The sequence below is a fragment of the Callithrix jacchus genome, chromosome 6 (genome assembly GCF_049354715.1).
Source record: "Callithrix jacchus isolate 240 chromosome 6, calJac240_pri, whole genome shotgun sequence".
Lineage (NCBI taxonomy): Eukaryota > Metazoa > Chordata > Mammalia > Primates > Cebidae > Callithrix > Callithrix jacchus.
The window spans coordinates 102,365,855-102,374,099 of NC_133507.1; positions in this window are offsets into that span (position 1 = coordinate 102,365,855).

An 8,245-nucleotide genomic window follows, 5' to 3' on the forward strand; every position below is an offset into this window, starting at 1 on the left:
AGCCAAAGGTAAAATTATAAGCTGGGATAAAATGAAGAAGAACAGATGAGATGAGGACTTAACTACGGCATAGCGAGTATGAAGGTGACATTACAGAGAACTGACAGACAGAATAAAACTCAAAGAAGTCTCCTGCAGAAGTGAGGACCCAGTTGAGAAAGGAGGGCATGGATTCTCACTACACTCAGATGGTCTCATCTTAGTTCCCCACAACAGCATACCTAAAAATAGACACTGTAAATAACCAATGGAAATAGACTGCAGACACTGGGGTGCTGTGTATGGTTAGGGATTGTCAACATGGGTGAAATTCAAAGAGTAAGGAGAATAAGAAAACTTTGGATACTGGCAAAGGCATGACATAGACAGCTAAGGGCTTCTGGATAAAAAAAAAAAATCCAAACCAAGATAGAATTAAAGAGAATAGGGAAAAACTAAAGTTCAGAGTCCTAATAAAGGTAAAATCAGATTCAGAAGAAAGAGGAAGATGAGGGCACTAGTAGGTGCTTGTTAAGATCATGAGTTTTCATGGTCAGGCAGGCACAAATAGAAATGCCAGATTTTCTACTTACTAGTTGGGTTACCCTTAGGAAACTCATTTAGCTTTTCTGAGTCCTATTTCACTGTGTGTAAAATAGGAAATGTGAATACCTATATTGTAGGATTAGCCCTTGACCTTAGCATCATGCCTGGAAAATAAGAATAGCTTGAATAAATAATAGCTATTGCTATAAAGTAAAGAGGTTGCATTTAGGGAGGAGGAGCTCAGTTTGAGACCTGAAGTGGTGAACAGCATTGGAGAGTAGAGTACTGCAGACAAAGTCATACAGTCAGAACCATGTCTGGAAATCACAACCTTTTCCACCCCAGCATTTAAAACATGCTAAAGTGTTGGTTTTCAAACTGGGTTCCATGTAACTCTGTGAGTGCTCAGAAGTGCCTCAAAATATCCCCCTAGAGGAGAAGGAGAGAAGATCATCCAGATGAGGCTCCTGCCCGCCTCACCCACTTCAACCACAACAGGCTTCTTTTTATAATTGTATATGTTTTATGTCTTGGAGTTCAGCATAAAGGTTTCTGTTGCAAAAAAGAAAGAAAAGACAGAAGGAAAGAAGGGAGGGAGGAAGCGGGGGAGGGAGGTAGGGGAGGAGAAGGAGAAGAAAAGGAAGGTAGAAGAGAAAGAAGTACTAGTAGAGATAGAAGTAGTAGTAGTAGTAAAGACAGTAATTTACAACCCTCAAACCAAGGCGGTTCTCTACATAATGTCACATATGCATTAGAGAACACCAACGCAAGCCCCAGTGAATGTGTCAGGATCCTAGAAGAAACACAATATACTCAAAGGGGTGATTAAGAACTATTTTCAGGGTATGAGCAGTTAACAGAAACCAAGAAAAAATGGTGAAGCATCCAAGGCTGGCAATAGTAGGGAGCCCTTACCACTCCTAAAACTAATGAGGCAATTAGAGAGTTGTGGACCTGGCTTAGCAGTAGGGGAAGGTTTCCCACAGGACTTATGGCCTTCAATGAATGAATGCTGCCACAGCTAGCCCATTGACCACCAGGGAGGAATCCAGGTGAGCCCAGTTGAGGCAGTCCATAGAGGTCGGCCCTTCCAGGACATAGAGCAAGCTGGGAAGCGTAGAAAGTGAATTCGAAGAGGCAAATGAAATACTCAGCATAGTGGATTTTCATTCCTTCTGCTGAGATCCCACTCTTCTTCATCCCACATGTCAGGGTGCATGAAGAATTCCCAGTGGCTGATGGCTGGGCAGGTGAATAGAAACAAGAACACTCAATACTTCCCTGATTCCCTGAATATTCACTGTATTGCTTTCTATTGCTATGTAACAAATTACTCTGGAACTCAGTGGCTTAAAACAGCAAACATTTATAATCTCACAGTTTCTGTGGGGCAGGAATTTGAGGACAGCTTAGCTAGGTAGTTCTGGGTCAGAGTCTCTTATGAGGTTGTCATTAGAGTGTCAGGCAGGACTTTACTCATATGAAGCCTGGAGAATCCACTTCCAAAGTGGATCATTTACATGGCTATTAGCACGAGGTCATGATTCCCTGCCACATGGGCCTCTCTCCATAGAGCTGCTTGAGTATCCTTATGATATGTGTCAGTACATGCCTCCAAGGGAACAATTCATGAAAGGAAGAGAGAGAGAGAATTAGAGAGAAAGGAAAAAGACATAATGCATTTTTTGTTTTTTGTTTTTGAGACAGAGTCTCACTCCCTTGCCCAGGTTGGAGTGCAGTGCTGCAATCTCAGCTCACTGTAACTTCCGCTTCCTGGGTTCAAGCAATTCTCCTGCCTCAGCCTCCCAAGTAGTTGGTATTGCAGGCACCCACTACCACATCTGACTAATTTTTGTATTTTTAGTAGAGACAGAGTTTCACCAGGTTGTCCAGGCTGGTCTTGAACTCCTGACCTTGGGTGATCCACCTGCCTTGGTCTCCCAAAATGCTGGGATTACAGGTGTAAGTCACCATGCCCAGCTCACAATGCCTTTTATGACCTGGGCCTAAAGTTTTACACTAGTACTATCACCCTTATTCTAGTCTTTTTTTTTTTTTTTTTTTTGAGTCTCGCACTATCTCCCAGGCTGTAGTGCAGTGGTGAGATCTCAGCTCACTGCACTCTCTGCCTGCAATTCTCCTGCCTCAGCCTCCCGAGTAGCTGGACTCTAGGTGTGCACCACCATGCCCAGCTAATTTTTTTGTATTTTTAGTACAGATGGGGTTTCACCACTTTGGCCAGGATAGTTTCAATCTACTGACCTCGTGATCCACCCACCTCGGCCTCCCAAAGTTCTAGGATTACAGGCATGAGCCACTGCACCTGGCCCCCCGTTATTCTAGTCTTTAAAAAAAGTCAGCAAGTCTAGCCCACACTTGGGGCAGGGGAGGGAAAATGAAAGCTGAGCTCTACCTCTTGAAGGGAGAATAATTAAAGAATTTATAGACATGTTTTTAAACCATCATGCTTACATCTACCTATATCCATCGCTTTAATGCACTACTTTCTGCTATTCCTACTTGCTGGGAACCATACTATACATGCACCTTCTACATGGAGGGGTGAGAGGCACAATTTCACTGCAGAGGTGCTGTAGAGTTCACCCACAGAGACTACACAAAGAGAAAAGGGATCCAAAAGCCACAAGGAAAAAAGCCAATTGCATGCCCACTTTCTCTTGTTGATTAAAAATAATTATAATACAAAGTAAATCTTACATCTGCCACTCCCTCTTCTAAAAAAAAAAAAAGACACAATAAAACCTAAGTGTGATAGCTCAACAGCAACACACAACATGTTAAAAATGATTCCGCAGTGATTCCTCGAGGAATCACTAGAAACAGAACTTCCATTTGACCCAGCAATCCCATTACTGGGTATATATCCAAAGGATTATAAATTGTTCTACTATAAGGACACATGCACAGTAATGTTTATTGCAGCACTGTTTACAATAGCAAAGACCTGGAACCAACCCAAATGTCCATTGATGATAGACTGGACAGGGAAAATGTGGCACATATGCACCATGGAATACTATGCAGCCATAAAAAACGATGAATTCGTGTCCTTTGTAGGAACATGGATGAACCTCAAAACCATCATTCTCAGCAAACTGAGACAAAAACAGAAAATCAAACACCGCATGTTCTCACTCATAGGTGGGTGTTGGACAATGAGAACACATGGACACAGGAAGGGGAGCATCACACACTGGAGTCTGTCAGGGGGAAATAGGGGAGGGACAGTGAGGGGTGGGGAGTTGGGGAGAGATAGCATAGAGAGAAATGCAAGATATAGGTGATGGGGAGGAAGGCAGCAAATCACACCGCCATGTGTGTACCTATGCAACAATCTTGCATGTTCTTCACATGTACCCCAAAACCTAAAATGCAATTAAAAAAAATGATTCTGCTAAGTTCAGACAACTTTTAACTTGGAGCCAAGAACAGCACAATGAACTCTACAGATTGAGGGTGACTTTTGTTTGTTTGTTTGTATGATTGTTGTAGAAAGTAAGGGAGCAAGAAGAGTCGTGTGCCAGAAGGATAAAACAATATTTTGGAAATAAAGTGTCAGAGCCTTTTGTGCATTAAAGAGATTTAGAGCTACTGATAAACAACAAAGTTTAAAACATTTCCAAATGACACATATTTGGTGTATGTTTTTAAATCTCACATTATTTGCAGTTACAACTGAAATGTTGCTAACATTCTCAAGCACTAAGAAATTGATTCTCACACATTTACTTACAGCTTCTGGTGGCTTATGAGTTTCCGGTAAATACAATGTCTGCCTTTTCCCCAACCAGTACACATTCATTTGCCAGCCTAAGATAATCACAGACTTCATTCTTTCCTGGTGACAGATGTATAAAACAGAAGCCGCACAAACATAACGATGTGATTGGTGCACTTGTCTGCATTCCTTCCATATGCTCAGGGATTGCTTGGTGTGGTACATAAGTTCTGATCACACTTAGGTAGAAACTCAAAGCTGAGCGGCCTTGACAGGTCATTTTTTCCACATCCCATCTACGATAATAACTGTATGACTCCACATAAGTCATTGTTAAAAGCCCAAAAAGAAAGAAACCCTCCACCTTAAGTAAACTTTTTCTTAAAAAAAAAAACAACAACAACAACAACCTACACAGTGATAGTCTTCTTTCTGATATCCTGAAAACTGTTTCAAGGACTGCTAGTGTTTGCCCTTTTAGCTTCAATAAATGCTTCGTTAATGTGAATAGTCATGCCCTAATTGGTCTTTGTGGTCTAGTTAGATTTCTGCATGCCATCTTTTATTAAGTAGAGCCCACTTACAGTGTAAAACATTCAGCTGTCATGCCAAGGGTGTCCAGAAGCTGGTGGACAATTCACTGACACAGAACTCAGAAGTCATAAGTATTAGCATCATATTTCATCAGGACTGCCTCCCTGATGACAAGAAAGTCATTGTGCAGCCCTGTGTCTCCCTTTCACTGTCACATGCAGATGCAGAGCCCAGCCTTTGGTTTCTCCTTTGTAGATATCTAAACACAGATAGTTAAAAATAAGCCAAAACTATAAATGGTGTAAAATTAATGATTTCTGTGCATTCCCTTCCCCTTCACTTCAGTGTGCTTTCAAAAGCCAGCACCTGCATAGTTTCTTCATAAGATGCCCTTGACCAACTAAAGAGTCAATCCCAGGGAGTTAATATCCCACATCCTCCACCCCATGATGCAACCACTAGCTAACAACTGTCAAGTGAGGGAGAAGGGAGGCCTAATTTCTTTTCCTCCAGGTGAGAAAACACTGAAATGTGCTTTACCTTCCATGATGTGGGATTACACTGAAGACCTAGCCTGAGACCACACCACAGCTTGACTTCCTTCCTTCCCTAGCTTACTACCTCCCTCCCTCCCTGGTTTTCCTGGTAGCCTTTCTTCAGTTGTGCACTTACACATAAATCTCCATCTCTGGGTCTGTTTCTGAGGAACCTCAGTTAAGACATAGGCAAATCCAGAAAAGCAACATCAATAATACTCTCCAAAGGATTCATGTCTGCTACATAGCTTCAACAGTTTCCACATAAGGACAAGACTCATTGTGGTTGAGGTCTAAAAGAATATAGTAGGTGAAATAATTTAAAATTTGCTGAGTCACCAGGAATCTTTTGAACACCTTGTATACCTTGACCTCTCACCACTGTGCGTGATATCCAGATGGCTGAATTCAGAGAAGGGCAAGGATTTGATATTTGTACCAGTTGGTATAGATGGTACCAGTTGGTTTCCAAAAAGCAAACCAAACACATCTAATGACTTTGAACTAGCAGGCTTTCTATAAGACTTATTGTTACTCAACAAATGCCCAATAATATTTTCCTTAAATAAAAACTAAACTTGAGCCTGAAAGGCTGAAAGGCAGTGTAACATCATGGCACTAACTACATGCTCTGTAATTAGAGGGTCTGGATTCAGTTCCCAGATCTACCACTTACTAACATCACAAACACAAGTAAATTACCTTTCTGATTCAATTTCATTCTCTGAAAAATGGGGCCAAAATATAGAATGGACCTTATAGAATTGACCAGATAACTAGAATTAATAATACACATAGGCATCCAATAAATATTAGCTATTATCTTTATCATTATTACAAAGAAAATGATATGTAGTGCCAGCCCTTGGGAAACTCACTATACTATGGGGTGTGTCTTTTTAACTGATTTAAGCTCTGCTATATGTAGAGGATCTGCTATATGTAGAATGCTAGACTGGGCACTGTTGTACAAGAATAAATAAGGTACAATCCCTGCTCATAAAGACTGGGCAATTGGTGGGTGCAGCAAAAATGTAAAACAAAAATTTCAATATTCTTTGAGCGACCAGCTGCAGTCTACACAGGAACGCAAAAGCAGAACATTTAACTAAATCCAAGGGTAAACAGGCAGCTTGTTGAAGGCACTGTTTTCCTGAGCTGCATTTTAAATTTGCAAAAACTCAGTTATGCTTTATCTCAAGGTTAGTAAAGGAAGCTTTCAAGTTCTGGCACTCCCAGAATGCCTTGCTGTCACTGTCCATGCTTGACAGGCACAGTACCCACCACTCTGCTCCCCTCCTTCACTCAGGAACTGCCAGTCAAAGCCCAGACGAATATGTAAAGGGCAAACATCTACCTGAAGGCAACCCTCAGCTGCATTAATGAAATACTTGATTCCCCTCACAAAACAAATTGTGATCAACAGACAAAATGTCTCAAAACAGCAAGAGCCTTCATGTCACAGGAGTTCTATCAGAAATTCCACACAGATCTGTGACACTGCTTTAGCCATACTTAGGGAGAGAGGGGCAGGTTTTTTTTTTTTTTTTTTTTTTTTCTTTTCTGTGATTCATCTGCTTTTAGGAACACGAATCCTACTTAAAAATGAATACTGGCACCTTTAAGTTACATGCACTTCTTATCTCTTAACCCAGAAAGACTAACAAGTTTTTCCAGCAACTACCAGTCGACACAGTCAGAGTAAGATCAACGGGCCAGACACCTCAAAGAGAAATAAGGCATACTTTTTCATATCGAAAAGAGAATACACGTGTAATCTAAACAGGAAGCCAGAGGGCCCTGTTTTTATTTATCATCCACTTGAAAGACATGGTTTCTATGGCAGCAGAATATGTGAGAGTTTTTTCAAAAAAGCTATTGAATTGACAAAGATTCACTCACCCCATTAAAAGTCTTTCTCTTCTTTGATGATCTGCCAGAACTGATGAATTTTGGGCAATTTATGCCACAATGCTTGTTCTACAATGTTTGAGAAGATACATGCAAAGGGCTTTCACTTTCTTCTCTGTGAGTGGGTTTCTTAACCAGACCATGTGCCTACAGGTTTGTAGACCTCCATATGGAAGAAAAAGGATAATAATTAATTAAGTTCATTAAATGATGAAACAGTGGGTGGGTATAAATGAGAGGGAGGGAGGTGAAAATCTGTCAGTGACACTTTCAAAGCACACACTTTAAGAATTCCAGTCGGAAGACCTACTGATATGCTGGTAAAACAAACAGCTGCATAAATGAGAATGATTCCTATGATGAAAGGAGGAAGCATTTAATCTATCTTTTCATTACACATGATTGTAGCCATGGACTTGTCATGCATCAGAGGCCAGAAACACTAGAAACTTTCAGATGTTAGGGACCAGTCTCTGTTTCAACAAGCGGTAGTGATAGTTCTCAATTCCATCCTGGGAGTACTGGGGCTTGGGTGGCATGGTCTCCACTCTAGGGGGAAAAGAAATTTTCAAAAGGTGGGAGATACTGCAGAAAGAAAAGAACATTCTTAGAAAAATAAGAACAATGGCAAGAGAGGAAACTGTTCTATGCTATCGCCAGCCCTGTTCTCTCCTCCAAGCCAGATCCACATGTCAAACTGCCTCCTGGACATCTCCATTTGGATGTCCCTCAGGCAACTCAAGCTCACCACCAAACTAAACTTCTCAGCCTTCATGCAGCATCAGCTTCTTGTCCTATGCAATCAACCAAAGCATGCATCACCATCCACGTGGCCAAGAAACCAGAAATCAGGATGATTTCCTGATTTCTGTACTCTGCCTTCTTCCTCCCCATCACCAGTTTTCACACACTGCACTCTCTCATGCCACAGTTTCTATTCCCACTGTCCCTGCCTCAGAGGAGACTCCTAACCTTGTCTTTTGCTCATTTTCTTCCCCCT